Source organism: Pseudonaja textilis, chromosome 2 (genome assembly GCF_049901715.1).
Source record: "Pseudonaja textilis isolate UNSWEBS1 chromosome 2, rPseTex1.2, whole genome shotgun sequence".
Taxonomy (NCBI): Eukaryota; Metazoa; Chordata; class Lepidosauria; order Squamata; family Elapidae; genus Pseudonaja; species Pseudonaja textilis.
Genome location: NC_141991.1, coordinates 239,449,685 through 239,473,885, shown reverse-complemented (window position 1 = coordinate 239,473,885; position 24,201 = coordinate 239,449,685). Strand labels below are relative to the sequence as shown.

The 24,201-nt window shown below is 39.6% G+C and overlaps 1 protein-coding gene across 5 annotated transcripts in view; it reads right to left on the bottom strand.

Moving 5' to 3' along the window:
• NPR3 (natriuretic peptide receptor 3) overlaps positions 1-24,201 on the bottom strand; it is a 74,538-nt gene that overhangs the window by 18,407 nt on the left and 31,930 nt on the right. The gene's annotated exons all lie outside the window — the stretch shown is intronic.

Sequence of the window (24,201 nt, the reverse complement as noted above, 5' to 3'; positions counted from 1 at the left end):
AACAACATTTTGTTGATGATTTGGCCTGTAAGGTCAGCAAAATCATAATTTTATGTATCTTCATAGACATCCCTAGAAGTAGCAAGGGGGGCAAATGATAATATGCATGTTATGAGATCAGCCTGAAATGACACGACCTGTGTACTTGTATAGATACCCCAAAATTTGCATGATGGCATTTATTTATTTATTCATTTATTCATATGTTCGTTCATTTAAGTTTATTAGCTGTCCGACTCAAGTGGACGCTGTGTGGTACATACATGTGAAAAAGACATAAAAGCAGCTAAAATATTAAATCAACAGCAGCTTGGATTAAAATGTTTGAATTCAGCAGCAGATACTGGCTGATAAACAGAACCCATGAATAGGAAGTTACTATTCTGCTGATCGTCCTCAACAATAAACCAACATAGCTACTCAGTTTATACTAAAGGGGAATATATATTTCTGTCAGCAAAGTCATACAAAATTTAATATGGCAGAAGCTATGGTCTGGCCTAGAACAGACAGGACAATCTGAGATGTTTCCTTTCTCTTTTTCTATAATAATTACTCTTTATATACACTGTATATACATAATCCACCAACTCACTGTATCCCTTTTCCTGTTGAGGATCTGAGAAAATGCTATCCAAATACTCTGTCGTTGCCCATGACTCAGAAATAACAAATATTTATTAAACTGTTTTAAACAGGTTTTACCATAAACAGAAGTCCTTAGGCTTTTGTAAGTGGAGAAGAGATAAGTGTTTTTGTCCCCTGAGTTTGGTTGGCTTCCCCTAGTTCTCTACCCTCCTACAGATGCTAGGAACCTATTCTTGGCATAACTAAGTTGGCAGGATTTTGAATGGAAGAACGATTCCATCCTGTAGCTTATTTTCTAAAGAGTGCCCTGTGTGCACGCATGTATCTCCACATTTTGTGGCTCTTTCAGTCAATGGCATGAGCTAAATGAAATGTCCCTTTCCAATCCAAGTGCAAAAAAGCCTATAAATAGCCTAGTGTTTTTGAGAAATCCCGCCAATGCTGTGCTACAAGGAATCCAGCTGTGTAGCTGCTCTCCCTGGGTTGCAATGGGCTTTGTCCTGTTTGCTGGCCATCTGTAGATTCAGAGAGAATGGGAGCAGCCAGTTTATATGAATAGGCTTGTCTTCTATGCCAAACTGGTGGGTACCCTTTTCACTTCCGCTTGCTTTTTTACAGAATTCTTTTCTGCCCCTCTTTTCAAATTTCGGAGCAACCCCAAGAGAAAGAGAAAGTTGCATTTAAAAAAAGCTAATTGCTGTATTCTTTGGGCAATTAAAAACAGAAAGGCTAATGAGACTGACTTCCCTGAGCAACAGAAATAAAAGCATGCATGCATGCATAGTTCATATATCTGAATAGGAGGAAAAGAAAGCTGAATGACTTGGATGGACAAAGGAACACATTAATGGGAGCTTTACAGTTTCACCCACATTAATTCCAGAAACCAGTCTCTTGAGTTTGTTATAATATGAATGCAGCAAAGTTGAACAAATGATTAACAAGTGATTTATAAATTAAGGCAGAAGATTTCTTAAGTAGAGGAAATGTCCAAAGTTCTACTAAACCAAGGCAACACCAGTTTATGATTTTAAAACATTTAGGAATAGACTTTGGGCTCATCTGCAAAGTGTGCTTACTGTAGTGATTTTTTTCCCCCAGCCACCTCCTCTTTTTTAATATCTGAAAGAGGCTGGCCTACCAATGATCTGCACAATGTAAAGTCTTGAAATTGACTAACCCATCCCTGATGTAATTGAAAGGTTTTATAGTCTGCATGTAGAGCTTCATAGGGAAGACCTGGCTCCTTACTTCTTTTTAACAGCAATTTCTTTTCAGGAGGTCACCAGAGGTCGCCAACCTTTTGGACCTCAGGGACCATCAAACTCATAATTTTAAATCCCGGGGACCACTAATATGAATTTTGATTGACAGTGGCTTGCTGACATTGGTGGGAGAGAGAGAGAGATCTGATCTAACTTCTCTCTTTTCCTCTCTCTCTCTCTCTCACACACACACACACTCACACACACAAACACACAGAGGCAGGGGTGGGATTCAAAGTTCTTGGGCGTGGCCTAATTTGTGGGTATGGCTTGGTGGTCATGTGACTGGCTGGGCATGGCTTGTATGTAAATATTATAAATATTTAATTTTTTATTTAAAAAAGAGCAACTTCTACTCAAAATCAGGCAAAGCAGGCAGACAGATTGAGTTGCTCACAGTTGCTCACTTAGAGATCTGTGTTTCTGCTATTGGCTGGTTGAGTCTGCACTGCTTCAGTCCTAAGGAAGGTTCGGCTCTGCTTAAAAGCAAAGCTGAAGATCTAAAGATTAGCTAGAAAGCAAGAAGTCCAACAGTTTCCTGCTTTCTAGCTAATCTAAAACTCCCAGCACAGCAGAACAGCTGATGGTCAGAAAAAGGAAAAATAGCAACTTAGCAGGCAAATTTGCCAGGTAAGGAGTGAGTGGGCGGGGAGGATTCCTGTGGGCCATGTGGGCGGTACAGCCTTGTGTTCCCGCGCAGCCTGTATTAGTTGCTTTGGGGGGTGCTCTGGGGGTGACATTTCTCTGCAGACTACCAACATTTTCCTGCAGACCACCAGTAGGCCACGGCCCACCGATTGATGACCACTGCGCTCCACTCTGGCCCTCTATGGTCTCAACACACTATGTATCAATGTAAGAGGCTTTGTTGTGGTGCACCTGAAGCTCACCTGCTGGGGAATAGCATTTCCAGCACTGGCTCCTCCCTTCCTAGAATGTAACTTAGAACAGGAGTGTGGTAGCTCATGTGGTTAAGATGCTGGCTTGACAACCAACAAGTACACATTCAAGACCCGAATGATGAGCGAGCTCCCACCATTCGGTCCAGCTCCTGATCACCCAGCAATTTGAAAGCTGGCAACTGCAAGTAGTGAGATGGGTACCACTTTGGTGGGCAACTTAATGGGGGACATGAAAAGAACCCATAACTGGGAATCCCCTGGGCAACTGTGATTTCACCAGCTAATCCTTCAACCACAAGTGCTTTGGTACTTCCAATATGAGAGCGAGTGAGCGACTTAGAATAGATATTGTTGGGATGAGCCCTTATAGTATAAAGTGTACAATTACACCAAAAGTGTACCAATGCCCTTATCTGCAATAAATGACTATTTTAGGGCTTTTCCATTTCCCAAACCTTCAGAAACAGTTGGGAGGTGATTAGTGGCCTTAAATTCTGCTAAGAACAAACATTACAAAGTTCCATACAAAAGGGGAAACAGAAATCTAACATTCATTCATTGATTTGATTTGGAGCCTACCTGATTTCAGTCACCTCTGGGTAGCTTACTCATTAAAAATCTTGAACAAGAAAAAGACAATGAACATCGGGAATAACACAATGCCCCCCAAACCTCACAGGGACTCAGCAACCACTCTACCCCACCCCCCAGGCCTGAAGCAAAGCCAAGTTTTCAAGGATTTACAGAATACCCTCCATGGTGATAACCGTATGGATCTTACAATGCTGTTCAGCAGTGGGATCCTACCTATCCCACTACTGGTTTGGTGATCGCACACACATGCACGCGCAGCTTTCCACATACCAGCTGAGGTCTGCAGCACCAATTAGCTGAGAGGATAAAGAAGAGAAAAGTGCAGGGGTGGGCAGGACGGCCGATCCTGTACTTTTCTCTTCTTTCTCCTCTCAACTGGCTTTTTTCCCGCCTCTCAGCTGATCATCGGAGGCTTTTTTTACTACCAGTTAGGCCGAACCGGTAGGAAATTTTGCTACCGGTTCGGCTGAACCAGGCCGAACCGGTGGCATACCACCACTGCTGCTGTTCCAGAGGAAAGATGCTGTGAGAGAGAGATTTCCTAGGTTCCAATAGATGACACTGATTAACCGAAGGGGCCTGGAGTGCATCCATCCTGATGAATATAGTGGGATGAGCAGAGGTCCTCAGAGACAGGCAGACCTCAGATAACCAACCTCTGTGCCCTAAAATATGGTTTGCATTGAAGAAAAGATGGGTTTTCAGTTTAATGCTTCTCTTTTCTTCTCTGGGCTGCTAACAGGGAATGCAAAGCAAAAAAGCAAGCAAAAGTTGTCCACAAGGTGAAGTCAAACAAGTTGAGACGGCCATAACAGTGTGATCTAAGCTTTAGATTTCAGAATGGAAGAGTGTCCTCACAGTCAAGGAAACATTCTCCTGAGAGTACCTAAAGCTCAAATATTTGAGAGACAAAAAAAAAGAAAAGGCTTATTTTGAAAAAGTAGCCTTGCAAAAGTTTTAGCTTTGCAGCTAAGCAACGACAACAACAACAACAACAACAACAACAACACTTGAACTCTAATAACATTGTTGATTTTGGGGACTTATTGACGTCTAATGCAACTCCTATTTGGCACCCATTCTTCATGTGGAAAGACTTTATAGTTAATCTTTAAGGACTAGATTAAATTTTAAAAAGGAAAATTCCATTAAGTGGAGAGAAGTTGGCAAAAAAGGAAGGAAGGAAGGAAGGAAGGAAGGAAGGAAGGAAGGAAGGAAGGAAGGAAGGAAGGAAACAGAGCAATAATGTACATAGAATTTATCCTCTTCCTTAGTTGCAAATCCTTTTAAAAATTAATAGGTAACTGGCTATTAGGAAAATACTCACTGCACACCAATCTCTTAATGAATATTAATTCTTTTAGATTAATTAATAATTAATTAATTCCCCAAGAAAAATGAGGAAATGATTTGAAAATACTATTATTATCAAATCAGATGGAGGAGTAGGTATAAAAAAAAGCAATAATGTAAGCAATTTCATGGAGGAGCAGGTATAAAAAAAGCATTATGTAAGCAATTTCATCCCCTCAATAGGAGGCAGCACAACCCACTGATCAATTTTCAAAGTTGGATAGAGCAACTTGAATTCATTTTTTTTTTCAAAAGAACAGCAAGCTTTTCATCACTGACAAACAATATTTTTGGCTGAAGTCCTCTGGAGCAAGAAAGAAGAGACTGCCAAATAGAAGAATCAAGTTCAGAAGAGGGATTTCTTCAGGAATGTGGCATGAAAGGAATTAAATTGTCTGATTAGTTATTTGCTTGGTGCAGTTTACTTTTAAAAGAGACATCAATCAATTGTTGTGTCTACTTTCAGCTTTAAATAACTGTGTTTATCTACTTCAGCAGGAAAAAGTAGCAGGCCAGGTGCAAAAAGGAGGCACCGTCCTTGACATTTCTTAACTCTATTATAAAAGATGGAATTTCAGCAAATGTTGCTTGCACAAGAGTTATGCCCACTGCAATTCTTTCTTCTATACAACTATTAAGGGTTCTTTGGCTGCAATTCTAGGATGTACATCACTGCTGTTCATTAAAACATTCATCATTTTGCTAAAAATGCAAGTCAGTTTCAACTTTTACTTTCAGTAAGTCAAGAAGTGCTCCTTTTTTTTTTCATTGTCAGATAAAAGAAATAAATGAGTCCATCTTCAAGCTATGTTAAATCTGAACCAGGATCATGGAAAGCAACAGGGATGGAAAGAAAACATCTGCCAAGACATCACTGCTGTCTATCCAGAATTCCTCTAGCAACAATTGGTGTTTGATCAAGTATTCTCAATAGTCAAGAATTTGAAGCATTCATTTGTTGCAAAAGTTTTTTAAAAAAAAAAGATCAGAGAATTGTGCCGATTATGAAAGAGACCTTGTCCTGTTTCCTAGAACAAACACAACCAAGTGATCTCTGGACTCTGAGACACTTATGACCTGTGCTGCTATTGACTGTCTTTCAAAGCCAATCGCTCTAGTAACTAATCCAAGCTAGACATCTGCAAAGAAAGATTTAATCAGATTCCTTCCTTCCTTCCTTCCTTCCTTCCTGAACGCTTAATTGTATATTTATTCAAATACATCTATTATTATGACGTGATAGCAGTGTTCCAATATCTAAGAGGCCACAAGGAAAAGGGGTTTACCTATTTCTCCAAAGCACCTGAAGGCAGGACAAGAAGGACTAATCAAGGAATGAAGCAACCTAGAACTAAGCAGAAATTTCCCGAGAGTTAGAGCAATCAATTAATGAGTGGAACGACTTGCCTCCAGAAGTTGAGAATGCTCCAACACTGGAAGTTTTTGAGAAGAGATTGGGCAACCATTTGTCTGAAATAGTATAGGGTTTCCTGTCTGAGCAGGGGGTTGGACTAGAAGACCTCCAAGGTTCCTTCCAACTCTGTTAATTCTATTATTATAGTAAGTCCATGAAACTTTTGAAAAGATTTACACCTGTACAGTACTTCTGACTTCTCTGGTCACATTTATAATTTATTTCTTCTTTTTCAACAGCTGTTATTGTTGGTTCTTTCTTTTATATCAAACCTACAAAAAAAAATCATTGAAAGCACATGCTTGGTAGCATTAGCATCTCTCTTGCACAGATGTGCATACAGCTAATCACCATCAGCTAAGGTGATCCAGAATCATCTCCAAATGCAGAGTGGAAAGATCCCAATAGAATGTGCCACTATAAAACGTTGCACCATAACCAATTCAGAGACAAGACTTTTGAAAGTAATAGAATTGAGTAGCCATAGAAATATAATTTATAAGTCAATAAATACCCTGCTACTAATCCTCTTCTCTATATATATCGGGGGAGAGTTCGAATCCCTAACGCCACGTAATGGAGTGAGCTTCGTTACTTGTCCCAGCTTCTGCCAAGCTAGCAGTTCGAAAGCATGTGGGAAGGTAACAGCGTTCCATGTGCCTTCAACGTTTAGTCATGCCAGTCACATGACCACGGAGATGTCTTCGGACAGCACTAGCTCTTCGGCTTAGAAATGGTGATGAGCACCGCCTCCTAGAGCCAGAAACGACTAGCACGCATGTGTGGGGGAACCTTTATCTTTATAGTAATAAAACAGGTGCAAGTAGATAATAAGAGGTAACGTTATGTGGAATTCTGTTGGTGCTGTTGTGTAATTGTAGCAGTTTGATATTACAGAAGGGCTAAAGGATTACGAAGCTGCAGTTCCTTTTTATAAGATCCTTATTCTGTGATGTTATCCCATGCAACAAGAGACCACTTTTAGCTAGGCAGTAAAACCCTTCTCACCATGAGCGAACACCAGCAAATTGTACAAGATAATTCAGATTGATAAAGGTTCTAAAGACAGCTTACCAAACAGCAGCAAGATTTTTCATTACATGCAAAGAAAACTACTTTATTACAACTTTACAAGAAACATATTAAGAAGAAATGCTGTAAATCTCCACTGTAAGAATATTTCAGAGTTAGATTAAATTCTGAGTAAGTAATCATTTAGCTGATGAAATTCCAATAATACTCCTCTTTCCTAGCTCAGTAAATCTTGTTGGAAGAATTACTTTCAGTTGAAGAAGCTGCCAAAGTCTAACATGAAATGTATGCCATTTCAAATTAAGCAATCTGTGCTAAGGGATGTTAAGGGATGTTCTTACATCCATGCCAAGGCGTGTGTCTTTCACACCTTTAGCAGGTTGAAACTCAGCTGTTGCCCCAGATGTGCATTTTGAAAACTGGGACAGAGAGAATGAGAAAAGCCTTTAGGAAGCTATATGACTGAGTAAAACAGTTCGCATGCCTTTTTAAAGCATGGTTTAATGGCTGCCAATCTCTCCAGACAGCAGGAACACCAGGGTGTTGAGTGAAGGGAAAACAACGGAAAACAGTTGTAAGCTGTCTTTGCATCATGCAAATCTCTGAATGACAATCTTCCTCTCCTGGAAACGTTTGGCTTGGGCCAAATGTCTGGCTTTACTACCCCTCCCCCATCAAAAAAGCTCCATATAGAAAATCAACATCAAAGAAAGAAAGCCCAAACAAGGCCTCCTAGTGATATTTAATTTCATGGGATTGGTTGTTGCTGTTGTTTAATTGAAGGACCACTCAGAACAGAAAATCTGCATTTTCGAATAGGTTAATCCAAGCACAAACGCAGTTACTGTTTTATGACAGAAGAGTTATGCATTAAGACACACTTTAAGGAAATACAGTTTGTGATGTTAACAGCATCATTTCTGTGGTAATTTCAAGATGACCTGGCATTATCCATGCGGGTTGGTGAGCCTTATCTCATCTAAAGATCAGAGGCACTTCCTCTAGCAGTTTGTTTTCAAGATTTCCAGTGGGTGAGCTGAGGTTACTCTCGGAAATTCCATCTATAGCGGTATTTCTCACCCCTAGCTGAGGAATTCTGGGAGTTGAAGGCCACATATTGGGCTGAAAAACACTGATCTACAAGGAGGAAGGGGGTTTTTCCCCTCAAGAGGCAACTGGACTTCCTTGTTTTTCTTTGAAGACATTTCGCTTCTCATCCAAGAAGCTTCTTCAGCTCTGACTGGATGGTGAGGAATGGAAGGATTTATACTCCTTGCAGACAACTGGGCATTTTCATTCTTGAGGGGGGGATAAAAGAACCTTTGGGACAACCATGACCTGAATGACTAAGAATCTCCATAGACAAGGCGGAAGCCTACAAACCTGTACCCAGATTTGTATGTACTGGCATGGGTAGATAAAATGGCTTGTCCAAGATCTTGGAGATGTGCTACTAAACTAAAATGACAAGTTTCTGAATTAGATGAACCATAGGTAGTCCTTGACTTACATATGACAGACCTTCCTAGAGCTATTTACAACTTGCATTCAGCAGTCATGTGCCTTCCCATCACATGGCTGCACTTTGGATGCTTGGCAATTGGGCCACATGTATGGACATTTGTAGTGTCCCACAGATACATGACCACATTTTATGGCAGTTTTGCTGAAAATGGCGTTTACCTCAGATTTTTGGCAAAACTGAACTGCGGTGGTGCAGTGGTTAGAGTGCAGTACTGCAGGCGACTTCTGCTACCTGCCGGCTGCCTGCAGTTTGATTCTCACAGCTCAAGGTTGACTCAGCCTTCCCTCCTTGTGAGGTCGGTAAAATGAGGACCGTTGGGGGCAATAGGCTGACTCTGTAAACTGTTTAGAGAGGGCTGTGAAAGCACTGTGAAGTGGTATATAAGTGCTATTGCTATTGCTAAAACTGGCCTATGGCAAACCATTGGTTCACTTAAAGACCACTGCAAAAAAGATGGTTAAAATCAGCTTGATGACCCAATTTATGACAGGCATGAATTACAACCATAATGGGCAGGCTCCCAGGATTGTAACTCATAGGATACCTGCAATTTCTTTTAGCATATGATAATTCTGCCACCAAGAGTTGCATGCTGTGTCAGTAACCATACAAATAAAACAAAGTAAAAATAAAATCCACTTGTAACATTAAAACAACAGAGTGGGAGGATGATATTTAGTAAATGTTCAACAAGAAATATACTTTTAAGAATAGAATACTGTTCTGATTCTTATACTGCTATTATGATGAAAAACTGATAGAATTAGTCTGATTTCAATAAATGGACTAATATAATTGCATTACTAATTTTTAATTTTATTTATTTATGTTTCTATACTGCCCATCTCCTTCAATGATTTTTGCCATCTGCATTCTCCATACTTTATAGAAAATCCAAATCAATGTTTGAATTTAAGTAAACTACATCATTAAAATACCTAACATCTGTTTAAATCCAGCATATTTATATTATGGATCCCCAAAGGGCAAAAAATATAGTCACAGAATGTACAAATACTCCATTATTAATTTGAAAGGCATGAATTATGTTTTGAATGAATAAATGACCAAGATACAGTTGCAAGCATCCAAAACTTTATGTACATCAACTGTATATGTAGTTATCTCTTGATGGGTTTTTAATTCCATTCTCCCCAATAGTTATAATCTCTAATACATATTTAAAGTTCTCCAAAGTTCTAGGTTGGTTCTCTCCTTGATTAGTATAGAATCTCCTACTTGAGTAGGGTTTTAGGCTAGAAGACATCCAACATTGCTTCCAACCAGAGGTGGTATTCAGCAGTTCTGACCAGTTCTGGAGAACTGATAGTGGAAATTTTGAAGAGTTTGGAGAACCAGAAAATACCACCTCTGACTGGAGATTTTACAGTATCCTTCTCCCTGCCACAACAACCAAGCTATGCTCACAGAACTGGTAATAAACTAATTTGAATCCCAACACTGCTTCCAACGCTGTTGTTCTGTTAATATGCCTTTCCCCTTTTCTAAAGCCAATCTTGAGATCAAGAGAGCATTTGGGGGCCTATATATCAAAAGAAGTTAGGCAAGAAAAACCAAAAGTACCCATATAGACTGGGTGAAACCAGGCTCAATAGCAGTAACTGTGAGAGGGATCTTGGAGTCTTAGTGGACAACCAGCTAAATAGGAGCCAGCAGTGTGCAGCAGCAGCCCAAAAAGTTAATGCAATCCTAAGTTGCATTAACAGAGGGATACGATTGAGATCAAGTGAGGTATTAATACCACTCTATAAAGCCTTAGTAAGACCACACCAGAGTACTGCATCCAGGTTTGGCCACCACACTATAAAAAAGATGTTGAGACTCTAGAAAGAGTGCAGAGAAGAGCAACCAGGATGATTAGGGGATTGGAGACTAAAACCTATGAAGAATGGTTACATGGTAACCAATGTAACTGGGCATGGCTAGTCTAGTGAAGAGAAGGACCAGGGGAGACATGATAGCAGTCTTCCAATATTTGAGGGGTTGCTACAGAGAGGAGGGACTCAAGCTATTTTCCAAAGCACCTGTACGCCAGACAAGGAATAATGGATGGAAACTGAACAAGGAGAGATTCAACCTGGAAATAGGAACTTTCTGACAGTGAGAACAATCAACCAATGAAACAGAAGTTGCCCTCAGAAATTGTGGGAGCGTCATCACTTAAGACCTTCAAGAAGAGATTGGACTGTCATTTGTCAGACATAGTGTAGGGTCTCCTGCTTGGGTGGGGGGTTGGACTAGATGACCTATAAGGTCCCTTCCAACTCTGATTATCTGTTACCTGACAAGCAAAACCAATGAGGAAGCCAGTAACAACTATGTTACTAACTAATAGCGGTTAACAGAAAGGTCATAAAATGGGGCAAAATTCATTTAACAACTGTCTTGCTTGAAACATAAATTTTGGGCTCAATTGTGGTCATAGGTCGAGAACTACCTATAAACAGACAAAAGATCAAGGTTTTTTTAACTTCAACAAATGCAAACGCCCAATTTCGTGCTGTTGGAAGTGAAAACCCACCCCTCTCCTAGACAAATGAAATATTTTAAGACATACTAAAAAGGCGGAATATTTCCCCTAAAAGAGAAGTAGAAACTCAGAGAGGCACAAACTCAGCCCCCCACACACACACCTTGGTTAATGGGCCTTTAAGGCCTGGGCCATTACATAACATACATAACAAAGATCTACCTCCTTTAGGCAGAGCCATTTCATTGCCCTTCATTGCACCACCCACCAAGTTTCAACCAAATTTAGCAAACAGACAACCTACAAAGCTAGCTATGACCTCTGACAGCAACCAATCAGGATACTCTTCCTGTGCCCCAGGAAGTTCAAAGCCCGAGAGGGTATAAAACCCAGGGACTCTCAGCATCCCTTCCCCTTTTCTTCGTCCAAGAGCTCCAAGGCATGTGATCCTGTTCATCAATAAACCTTCTTTCCCAGCATCTTCCACGATTCCAGTGTCTGTTTTCCCCACTTGGAACTGAACCCAGAAGGATATTTCTTCCAACACTGCAACCCCCAGGCGGACTTCAAAAGTCTTTTGAAATGTCCAGGATAGGCATCTATTTCCTCCCCCCTTGCTCTGCACAGAGGAGAGGAAGAAGGGAGGACAGATGATCAAGGGGTTACAGGAAAAAACACCCAAAGTGTTGTCTGAAGAACAGTTACAGGAATTGAGTGTGTCTAGTCTAATGACAGAGGGAGACATGACAGTGGTGTTTCCAATAGTTTAGAGGCTCCTACAAAGACAAAGGAATAAAATTATTTCCCCAAAGATAAGACAATGGTTGGAAACTAACCAAGGAGAGAAGCAGAACTAAGGAGAATTTTTCAAACGGTGAGAGAAATTAACCAGTGGAATAGCTTGCCTTTAGAAGTTGTGGATGCTCCATCACTGAAAGTTTTCAAAAAGAGACTGGACAACCATTTGTCTGAAATGGCATAGGGCTGTGATGGCGAACCTATGGCACGCGTACCACAAGTGGCACACAGAGCCATTTTTGCTGGCACGCGAGCCACAGGCAAACTTATCTCACTGCGCATGCGTGCGCCTCACAGGTGATTTTTTTTTTTTGCTTGGTTTGAGGCCTTTTTCGGCCTCCCAGAGGCTTGGGAAAAGCCTCTGCAAGGCTTTTCAGGTCAAATTATAGGCTCATTTCCTGTAATACCGGAAGTGACAAAACGGGCCTATAATTCAGCCTCAAAAGCCTTGCAGAGGCTTTTTCTATGCCTCTGGGAGGCCAAAAAAGGCCTCAAACCGGCTGAAAAACCAGCTGTGAGGCGCACAGCAGGTAAGGGGCTGGGGTGGGGGGAAATTGCACACGCATGCGCAGGGATCGTGGGGAGAGGAGACGCACATTACATTCTGGGTGCTGGCATGTGAGTGCGTGCGTGCTGGCAATTTTTGGCACAGGAGCCCAAAAAGGTTAGCCACCATTGGTATAGGGTCTCCTGCTCAAGTAGGGGGTTGGGCTGGAAGACCTTGGAGGGCCCTTCCCACTCTATTATTCTATGTTCTGTGATTGTGCATCTCCAGTGGGAAGAACCAGACAAATTCAGATTTACTCCTGTCTGTCTTTTTTATGCAGATAACAATAGGCATTCCTCTTGCTTCTCATCAATAATAGTACTGTGCAGGATAAATGTGGAGCATATATCACTGAGACAAACGGCTTACAAACAAGGATGCAAATTCCCTTCTGAACAAACAGCAGTTCTTATTAGCAGCCCCCTTTCATTGAATCCTTTTGGTCAAACTGCTACATTCTTTTCAAAAGGATCAGACAACCGTAAATGTCTGTAAAATCCTGGCAACAGTTGTCCTGCCAACTTACCAAACAACCAGTAAATTTAATTCTCCACTCCAAATTCTTTCTATTGTCTTGCTGATGAAACCTGAGTGGCCTCTTCATCAGATTTAGGGCCAGCTACAAAGTCAATGAAAGGTAATTAAACTTTTGGGCTCCCCATTTCGCTTCTCTTTCTCTAAAGCTGGCATGATAGAGAGACAAAGCTCATACCCTTCTATCAATAATAGTCAGCCCCTTCTCTGTGGAGAAGAGGAACATGGAAGCAATGGCTCACTTCCTTCACATCAGGCCTCATTGCTCTTCCTGATCAAAGAGATTTGAGTATGGGGAGGGAGAGGCATCTGAACTTTAGGTGAATTCAATTCCTTATCCCTGTTCTTCCTTCTACTGCCACCAGATCAATCAGCATCTTATCCAGTCTTATCAGTAACATCCCCCACATATTTTTGAATGATCACATGGTAGTTTCATAAGCCATCAATGGTGCACAGGGAAATCACTACGTCCACAGAGCTGCTTGATGTCTCTCGGTGTGTGCTATGTTCCCTGCCACAACTTTCTTTAAAAATTACTTAAAAGATAAACAAAGAGTCTTTAGCATCATCTTAGTTACAAGAATAGCTCTCGGTGACACAGGGCCTGCACAGAAATTATTCGTGTTTCTATTTTTACAAAATGAGATAGGAGGTTGGAGCCTAATGCTTGGTGTGGCTTAAAAAACAACATTTCACTACAAAGTAAATGACTATAAAGTGAGATAAAGCAAGCTATGTCTAAATTACAATACAGAGCATCATTTTTACATGTGATATATACCAGTGGTGGCTAACCTTTTTGGGCTCCCATGCCGAAAATTATGCACTCGTGTGCCAGCACCCAGAAGGCAATGCGCATGGGGGGGGGAACCCTCTGCGCATGCGACCCCCCTGCACGGCCCGAACACCTCTGTGCATGCGTGCCTCCCCTGCCCCCGCCAGATACCTGACAATCAGCTGTCGGACGTGCAGCGCGCACACATGAGCAGTAGGGCTCTTCCAGGCAACCTCTCACTTGCTGGCAGAAATGGCTCAGCGTGCCACTTCTGGCACGCATGCCATAGGTTTATCATCACGGACATATACAAATGTACAAAACCTCCAGGCTAATTTGGACATCAGACTGGTAGTCCTCAACTTGTGACCAAAATTGGGACCAGAATCTCAGTCATTAAGCAAAATGCCCACATCACTGTTTTATTCAATGACTGCAATCCTAGCACTCCTAGTTGTGGTCTTTAAGCAGTTCCCTAGGTCATTAAGTGGATGGAGCAAAAGAGTTGCCAGCTGAAATATTACGGCTTCGCTCTGCTTGCATTCTTTCCTGATGGCTTCCCCGCTGACTTTCTGGGAAAGCTGGCGGAAAAAGTTGCAAATGGCAATCACATGATCATGAGGCACTTGGCAACCAGTCATAAATGTAAGTTGGTTGCCCAAGTGCCCAAAATGCTATCATATGACCAGGGCACAGCATGATGTTTTACAGTGGCCGAAAGAGCTTTTTGTAATAGGTGACACCCTTCCCTATTCATTGCATCCTCCTAAGCTTGAAGCTACTAACCCTGCTTGCCAATGGATTAAATATATCTATTGATAACCATTTAGTGAAGGGAGTTGATATTTGCATCTCTCATTCCTTTAGGCACATTAATTGACTGCCAGCTTTAAAAGGAACAGAGGGCCATAAATGAATGAATTTTCCGCATCCTGTTCAGCACATATCTGGATTTGGACATATACAGAATCTGTGATAGTCCAGCTGAGAGTCATCAATTCCCAACATAAAGACGCCAGGTATAGAAATAATCCACAACTGCTCAATTTCAAGGACAAGGAATTCAGAGAAAGGATCTACCGAAGAGAGGCAAGGGGTTTGAACTAACCAACGTTACATGAGGGAATTGCCACCTTCACTCTGACGGCTTCATTCCCATATATATTAGAGGTTATTATCCTAGCGGTGCCATGTTGTACATCAAAGAGGCTGCAGGTAGGTTCAAACCAAACTAAGTTATATGACATCAAGTCTCCTGGAATTTCTTTCAAGGGCAGCCAGGCAGTCTGACAGATATATTTGATTCGATGTCAGAACTCTATATTTTATTCTAGAACAAGACATTGAAAGATCTTAAATTGTTTGTTTATCTTAGAGCTAGGCATGGGATTTTTTTTCCACCTCTCTATTCCAGTGATAGACTTCCCTATCTTTTCCTTGAACTCAGGCAATTTAAGGTGATAATTCCTGTGACTGTGGAGGGATCTGGATTGGAAGGACAAAGAAGATTCAGCACATGGGTGGACATGCCTGTAGCTCCTGCCACATGTACTTTAAATGCCATGCCTTTTATGATGATCATATGCCAGCTAGAGAGGAGGTACACAAACCCAGGAAAAGGTGCAGGTGCTCCATACAGATCTTCACGTGCATCCGATTTTGATCTCTCTGCACAGTCCTAATAAGTTTATCAAATGATTGTGTGCATCCTGATTTCTTTGTTTTCAATTTTTCTTCAAGACGAATGAAGTAACCTTTGATTCTATCTCTCAAGAACGGGCAAAGATCCTTATTCTGAAATGAAAATTTACCCTAAGAATCCTGGACTTTATGACCCAATGACTGCATGAATCTTTTCCTTTTGCTTTGTCGTAATTTCAGCTGGAACATTCTGGCATGCTTTGACCTCTCACTCATTACAGTATTTTTCAGTGGATTGTAAGCAAAGTTCATACAGTACCGAAAAAAATCTCACTGCAGGGCTTCTTTCCAAGAAGAGAAATGAATCCAGGACCACTTGGCTAAGTGCAAATTTCCAACTAGGTCAGAAGTAAACGCTGCAGGAATTAAATGCATGAATGCCACGGAAAGTAACATGCTTCTGTCTCTTCTAATGTCTAGTACTACAAAAGGCACCATTTCGTTGTATTGCATTGCCCATCTTGCCGCTTCCCTAAGTGGTAGATTACGCTGCAGAATACGTGTGGGCAGGGTCCCAATGCTGCAAAGATGCACACGTTTTATAATCCTGAATAGATTGGGTTCAAGCACAGACTGATACAGAGTGGTTCAACTACTACTCCTTTTTTTTTTTTAAGTATAAGGGGAAAAAATGAAATTAAAAACAATGGTATGTCTTTCAGGTATGAACCAGCAACTTTCTATATATAGAACTAAACTTACAACAGTTCATTTAGTGAGCGTTCAAAGTTGCAACGGCACTGAAAAAAGTAACTTATGACCGTTTCCCACTTACAACTGTTGAAGCAACATCATGGTCACGTGATCAAAATTCAGACGCTTGGCAACTGGTTCAGATTTATGACGGTTGCTGTGTCCCGGGGTCACCTGATTAACTTTTGTGACCTTCTGATAAGCAAAGTCAATGGGGAAGCCAGATTCACTCAACAACTTAGTGACTGTAGTGATTCATTTAACAACGGTGGCAAGAAAGATTGTAAAATGGTGAAAGATTCACTTAACGACTGTTCCACTTAGCAACAGAAATTTTATTTTGGGCTCAATTGTGGTCGTAAGTCGAGGACTACCTGTGCCAACCATGCTATTACAGGATTCATAGTAAAGCTGGCTCTGAAAGGTATTAAAGACTGTGGTCAGCGCTGATTGAATTGAATTCTACCCTTGCAGAGTCGCTGATGAATTGCTGGGGTTAACCTGCAACAAACTAAAACATGTATTCCAAAGTAGACAGGCACACCACAATGTAACATGGGAAAGTGTACTTTTCGGTGGAGCACAAAAGCAAGCTTTTAAAGTCACTTTGATGGCAGTTGAGGGACTGGTGACTGGTAGATAATGATGTACTGCAGAAACATTCATCAGTCTATTCCCGTGAGAAGGCAACTGGCTAGTGTGGATAAGCCACTTTTTGTTTTAAAATAAACAAAATATCAAAGGACAAAGAAACACCAACAGCTTTATAGCAGAATACAAAAAAACCCCAGAGCCACATTATTATCTTCATTGTTGAAAAACATGCAATACCTCTGGCTTAACTGTTCTAAAGATGTCAACAAAGAAAACTCTGTGGATTTTAATGACTGTAGGGGTCAAATCTCAAATTTATAATTATCAGCAGATTGGTTCACTCAGCAATACGTAAATTACCATGAAAAAAAATCTTCTTTTCTTCATGAGTTTAAAGCTCATTTTGACTTGCTTCCTCCCCCTTCTCTTCCTCCCACTGAGAGACAATTAGAAAAAAAACACTCCAGATACTGAATGGACCTATTCACTTGGACAAATTATCCCCTAGCAACAGTCTTTTTAAATTTTCTTTCTTTTCACTTCTGATGCATTCAAATGAGGACACAAAGGCCTGCCTGTCATGAACTCAGACTTTTGGGGGAAAGGCTAGTGCAGCACACCCCAGTGAACACGTTATGTTTTAGTGTTCTCTTTCGGTGGTTTTACAGATGCAATTTCACCCTTATTTTGCAACTCCCATCTGTAGGCCAATCAAATTCCAATAATGCCAAACTCTCTTTCTGTACATGGGAAAGAGATAGATAGCTAGAGAGGAAAACAAAAGACAGAGGAAGTGGAGAGTTTGGCGTGAAAAATCATTGATCAGCTCAGGGGCTTGCTAATTTTGGTACTCATCCATCCAGCTGTTTTAGGCAGTTAATCTCAGAAAAATGTCCTTTTTCATTGAGGAATAGTTGGTTCATTTTTAAAAATAAAACATAACATTCTCATTATTTTGACTCGCTATTTGAGAGAATAAAGTAATTTAATAAAAGGATGCTGCTGATTGTCCTCGGCACTGAGGAATAAGAATTGATCTTAACAAGTGACTTATTTCTCCATCCCCAAAACAGTGTTAAATTAATTAATCCCATTAGCTTTAAATGAGGAGGGAAAACAAGCTATGGATTGCCTGCTAACCTCAGAAGGCCAAATAGCCAAGGTTATAAAACCATCCCAGCTCAGAATACTGAGTCATAAATAAAAGGGCCATTTATTAAGCCCAACCCCCTGCAACTATTAACAGAGGTAGCATTAAAAACTTTGAAAAGTAAAGCCTAAGCCAATTTTATGCAAAAGTTCAGAATTATTTAATAAAAAGCAGTCTGTGCCTGAACCTTAGCTGAAAAACAATTTTGGCCAATCAGATATGACAGCATCTGTTTTTGCCCTGGGACCACTTTACTTTTTATGCACATTGTTCATTGTAAAATAAAAACAGACAACAAGATCCCCATAAACTGTTCCTTTGCTATTTATCACATTCTGGATACCCATTGTAAAAATACTTTTAATTTTCAAAAGGGAGAGCTGGCAGGTTGCATGAAATGTATGTACAATACTTTTTTCTGGATCTGGTATTGGCCCCACCGGCATTCATAGAAAACAATAAATGGCCAGTGGTTACAGCCAGCACTTTATTGGCCTCTGAAGAGAAACTATTAATAATTCCAATGATAAGAAGCTTCCTGAGAATAAGGTGTTTGTTTACTTTGTGGATAATGGGTTGGCTTGGCAATCATGGCAACCATTCTGTAAATAATTATAACAGAATAACTTAAGAATAACAGGTTGGAAGGGACCTGGGAGTTCTTCTAGTCCAACTCTGTGCTGAGGCAGGAAACCCTATACCATTTCAGACAAGTGGTTGTCTAATCTCTTCTTAAAAACCTTCAGTGTTGGAGCACTTACAAGTTCTGAAGGCAAGCCATTCCACTGATTGTTCTCACTGTCCGCAAATTTCTCCTTAGTTCAAGTTGGTTCTCTTGATTATCCTTCCAGGTATCCATTTTGTGACAGCATTTTCTCAAAGTTCTAAATATTCCAAAGAAGACTGTCTACACTTGTTATTGTATACAATTTAATTGTGTTAGGAATAACATAATTAAGGGAGAAAAGTTTCCCCCTTTTTCAATATTTAACATATCAGCTGAAGCCTCCTGAAGCCTTAAATCAAGGATCTTCAAACTTGGCAAATTTAAGACTTGTGGACCAACTCCCAGAATTCCTGAGCTAACACGACTGGAGGAAGAATTCTGGGAGTTGAAGTCCACAAGTCTTAAAGCTGTCAAGTTTGAAGACCCCTGCGTTAAATAGTAGTGCTATGTAATGAAGAACAAATGTGGGGAAGTACTTTCACTTCCCAACAGTGTAACTCATTGGTTGGGTTCATATAACATTTTTAATTCATCAAATCAACCCATTTTCTGTGTTCACACAACATAATGACCCATATTTATCAAATGGACAGGGTTCATATAATATGTAAACTCCACTGGACTCAACATGTTATGCAGAAACAACTGAGAGAGCTTTAAGTCACCAGGTTATCACACTTAATGGATCTAACCAATATTTGGTGAGATTCAAATATCTTTCCAAAGTTTTATTTCACTTGCAGGAGGTACTGCACTTTATCAGCAGTAAATATATCCATCTTTCTTAATGTGCAAGCAAGCAAGACAGAAAAAGAAGAAAGAGGAAAGAAAGAAAGGAAGAGAAGGAAGGAAGATTAAAAAATGGTCCTTCTAAATCTGTAATGTAGGAAGAAAAACAATTGGCTACTTCTGTTTCAAGGAAAATCTGCTGGTTGTCTTCTATTCAGACGGCTCTTTAAATCTGTAGATTAAAAACCTCTCAAATTGTAATGGCACAATTGGTACAAATAATCTGGAGGAAATCAGATTAGTTTTGTTATGGTTCCATTTCTCAGCAACACAATAAGACCTTCTAAAACACAAGATGTGACTTTGGCCAGATTTCTTTAAATAAATGAAATCTTTATTATGAAACTGCCTTCTTGGGAATTAACTATTGCACTGCACTATATATAACATTTGGTGCTTACTTTTTAAAATAGAGAGCAATTTTAGGAGCAAAGACTAGAGTGGGTAAAACAATGGTTAACTGATGAAATGTAGACCTAGTTGTTAGCTAGACAGGCTCTTAATCCAATATACCTTTGAATAAGTAAATTAAGCAAAGGAAACAACACTGTTATAGGAATTAATATCATCCAGAACATGAGACAATCATACACCTGTTCAACTAGCATAGCATAGCTGGCTAGAGAATTCTGGGAGTTGGTCCACAAGTCTTAAAGTTGCCAAGTTTGGAGACCTCTGATAGACAGTCCTTGATTTACAACTGACCATTCAAAGTTACCTTGTATCTCCTTGGAGGTACTTACAAATTGGTTCCAAAGTTCCAATGACCACTCCCCCTGGTCACATGACTGCATGTCAGGCACCTGGCCCACATTTACGGCTCTTTTCAGCATCCCATGGTCACCTGACCACATTTTATTACCGTTTTGCCAAAAAATGGCATTTCTTTCTGGTTTTCAACAAAACTGGCCCATAGTGAATCATAATCGGTTCACTTAATGACTCAGCATTGGTTTTATGACCGTGGCATTTACTTAATGACCATTGCAAAATAGTTTGTAAAATCAGGTCAGTCATGAAGAGGAACTGTTTTATGACTGTCATGACTTGTGACTGGAATGGGCAGTTGTGAGTTACCTGTTTTCTTTCTCATGAACGAAACGAAGTGTACACGTCTTATCACATCGGTAATCAATTTGCCAGAACAAGACAGGCTGTGTCACAGCTCATGGTTTTGTGAAGAGCAGTTTCTAGTGCGGCCAATAGTGAGGGGTGCATCAGCTACAGGACAGCAATCCTAATTCCTGGTTTATCTTTACCTAAATCTTAACCATATATGAGACTATGGTGAAGCTGCCATCATCTAAAGATGAAGTAGGGACATAAGCAGAGATAATAAAAGCCAGGAATCTCAACAATTGCAATTCTAGCTCTCCCAGATGTGATCATTAAATAATCATGTGGGTTGTTAAGCAGAGCTTTGGAGGGAAAAAAACCCTTCCAAAATGTAGGCACCAAGTCACGGAAGAAGTGCCATAAATCGATTTCCCACGACTCTTTTCTCAGGATGTAAGACGTAATAATAGAACACAGTGTGGCTAAATGCACCAACAATGTTTCGCTTTAATATTTTTCCTGTTTTGAAATTATCTGATTTGGAAATCAAACTCAGAAGTGCAATTTATTCTGAGGCACTTGTGAGCAAATCCTACCTCAAAAGGAAGGGCCATTTTTGGCAGCATTCTTGGAATGCATTGATGCCTAATCAAGAAATTAACTCAAAGTAGCCCTTGAGCTGTGATTGTAATGGAGTCTACACATTACAGTTGTAATTGTAGTAAGGTGTGATGGTAGTAAAGCAAATCAGTCACATAACTAATACAACCTTTTATCACCTTTTTTGCAGGGTTTGTTAAGCAAATCATAAAGCAAACCCATGGTTCGCTACTGGTCAGTTGTGTTGACTACCAAAAGTAAATGTCAGTTTTCAGCCAAAAACTGTCATAAAGAGTCATGTGACCAGAGATGCTGCAAATGGCTGTAAATGCAAGTCAGTTGCGAAGCATCCAAAATTCTCTTGTAGGGAGGGAAGGTCTGACTGTCAAAACTTCAAATCCAGGTGATAAGTAAGCCCAGGTAGGTCCATCGTAACTTTGACCAGTAGCTAAATGACCAATCATAAGTCAAGGTCTACTTGTAGTCTAGTATAATCCATTTCAGTTTTGCATACATCCAGTCAGTTATGCAAGTCTACTATACACATCTATGTGCAAAAATTCCATTATCTACTTGTAGATGCTCTTCAGGGGTTTGGGGCCACCGTTCCGTTGCTACTGGCTAGGTCTCACAGGAGCTGCTATTAAGTTTGGAGACAGAGCAAGATAAAGTTCATAGTTTCTTTTTTTTTATATATATATATAAATTTTATTGAATTTACAATTAAAAAATAACATAACAACATTACATATGCAACAGAGAGAAAAAAAGAAGAGAAAGAGAGAGGAAAAGAAAAAAAAAACAACGCTCGGTCTTGCGACCGAAAAAGGAGAAAAAGAAATATAAAAGAGAAAAAAAAAAAACAAAGAGACGGAAGAAAAAAGAAAATACGTTAAAACCAAACAGATATTCTTTCTGACAGTCTGCAAGATCCAATTCTCCTACCTTACTTTAAATATACACATCTTATCACTATTTATGCTTAAATTACCCATTATTCCTTGAACAGTTTATCTCTGATATAACCAATTATACCACGCATTCCAATTATTATCAAATGCTGAAGACTCTTTATTTTTAAGAGCTATGGTTAAATTGTCCATTTCTGCGCAGTCACATATTTTCTGAATGACCAATTGATCTGTAGGTAAACAGGATGATTTCCAGCACTGGGCAAATGCTAATCTGGCCGCAGTTAGAATATGAATTATTATATATTTCGTCTTTTTAGGAAAATGTTTATCAGAGATCCCTAGTAGGAAGAACTCTGGTTTGTATTCGATTTGTTCTTTGGTTATCTCCTCCAGCCATTTTTTAATTTTTTGCCAGTATTTCTGGGCTTCTTTACAGGTCCACCACATATGAAAGTAGGTTCCATCTATATTTTTACATTTCCAACATTTTGGACTAGAGTTTGGGTTCATTTTCGCTAACCTCGAAGGGGATAAGTGCCATCTATATAACATTTTATACATATTTTCTTTGTACGCCGCAGATTTCATAATCTTAATGATTCTATTCCAGATCTTTTCCCATTCTGTTAATGTAATGCTTCTTCCAATATTCCTACTCCACATTATCATGTTCCCTTTCACTATCTCTTGCTCTAATTCTACCTCCAATAAATATTTATAAAATTTAGAGATATTCTTTTTATTTGATCCTAATAAGATTTTATCTAAGTGTTGTAATTTGCTATAGATTCCAAACTCTTTGATATCTTGTTTGTATCTACTATGGATTTGTATATATAACCACTGATCAATTTTAAATCCCTGTTCCTGTAAGTCCTGTCGAGTTCTTAATTTTCCTAAAGGGTCTAATAAATCTTTATATTTAGTCGTTTTTGTTATATCCAAATTGTTGGGATGAACCATTGCCTCCATTGTTGAAAGCCAAATCGAATTTTTAAATAATGTTTTTACATATTTTTTCCAATTAGTTAATAGTGAATCTCTAATAAGATGTCTATGAAAGTACGCCTGTTTAGTTTTCCCCACATCCCATAGAAATGCGTGCCATCCTCTCTGAAGGTCGTGCCCTTCCAAGACTAGAGTTCTTTTGTTCCGTAAATTGACCCAGTCTTTTAACCATAATAAATTGGCTGCCCAATAATATAATTCCCAGTTTGGAAGCGCTAGCCCACCTCTACTTTTTGCATCTTGTAAGGCCTTAATACTGATTCTAGCTTTTTTCCCTTGCCAAATAAATTTAAGAGTTACCTTATTTATATCATCAAAAAAAATTTTTGGTAATTTTATTGGGATTGTCTGGAATAAGTAAAGGAGTTTTGGTAGGATGTTCATTTTGATTGTGGCAATCCTGCCCAGTAGAGAAAGCTGCAACTTATTCCAAGATTCTAGATCTTTCTTAATTTGCTGTAACAGTTTATCATAATTATTCTCTTTGAGTGATTTACTATGTGGTGTTAACCATATGCCTAAATATTTGACCTTTTTGTTGCCTGTATCCCCATGGTTTTTCTAATTCTTTCCTCTGGTTCTCTGTTAGATTTTTAGTCAGTAATTTCGTCTTATTTCTGTTAATCTTTAATCCTGCTACTGAGCCATATTGTTCTAGTTCTTTTATTAGATTATGTCCTTTTTCCATGGGATCCTCTAGGAAGAAAACCATATCGTCTGCAAACGCCTGTAATTTATATTCCTCTGCTTTGACCCTAACTCCTTGGATTTCAGAATTTTGTCTTATCCGCGTTAACAATGATTCTAAAGCAAATATAAATAAGAGGGTGAGAGAGGGCAACCCTGTCTAACGCCCTTTTCAATGCTTAGTGGGCCTGTTTGTTCACCATTAATTAGTATATTGGCTTGTTGGGTATTGTAAATTGTTGTGATAATATTCTCGAATTTAGTGCCCAGATTCATGTTATAGATTTTTTGTATTAAAAAGTGCCAATGTAAGTTATCGAATGCTTTCTCCGCATCTAGAAACATGAGTGTAAATTGTTTCTCTGGATGAGCTTCATAATATTCTAAGCCGTCAATAACGGTTCTTAAATTGTTTTTAATTTGGTGGAATGGAAGGAAACCATTTTGGTCTTCATGAATGT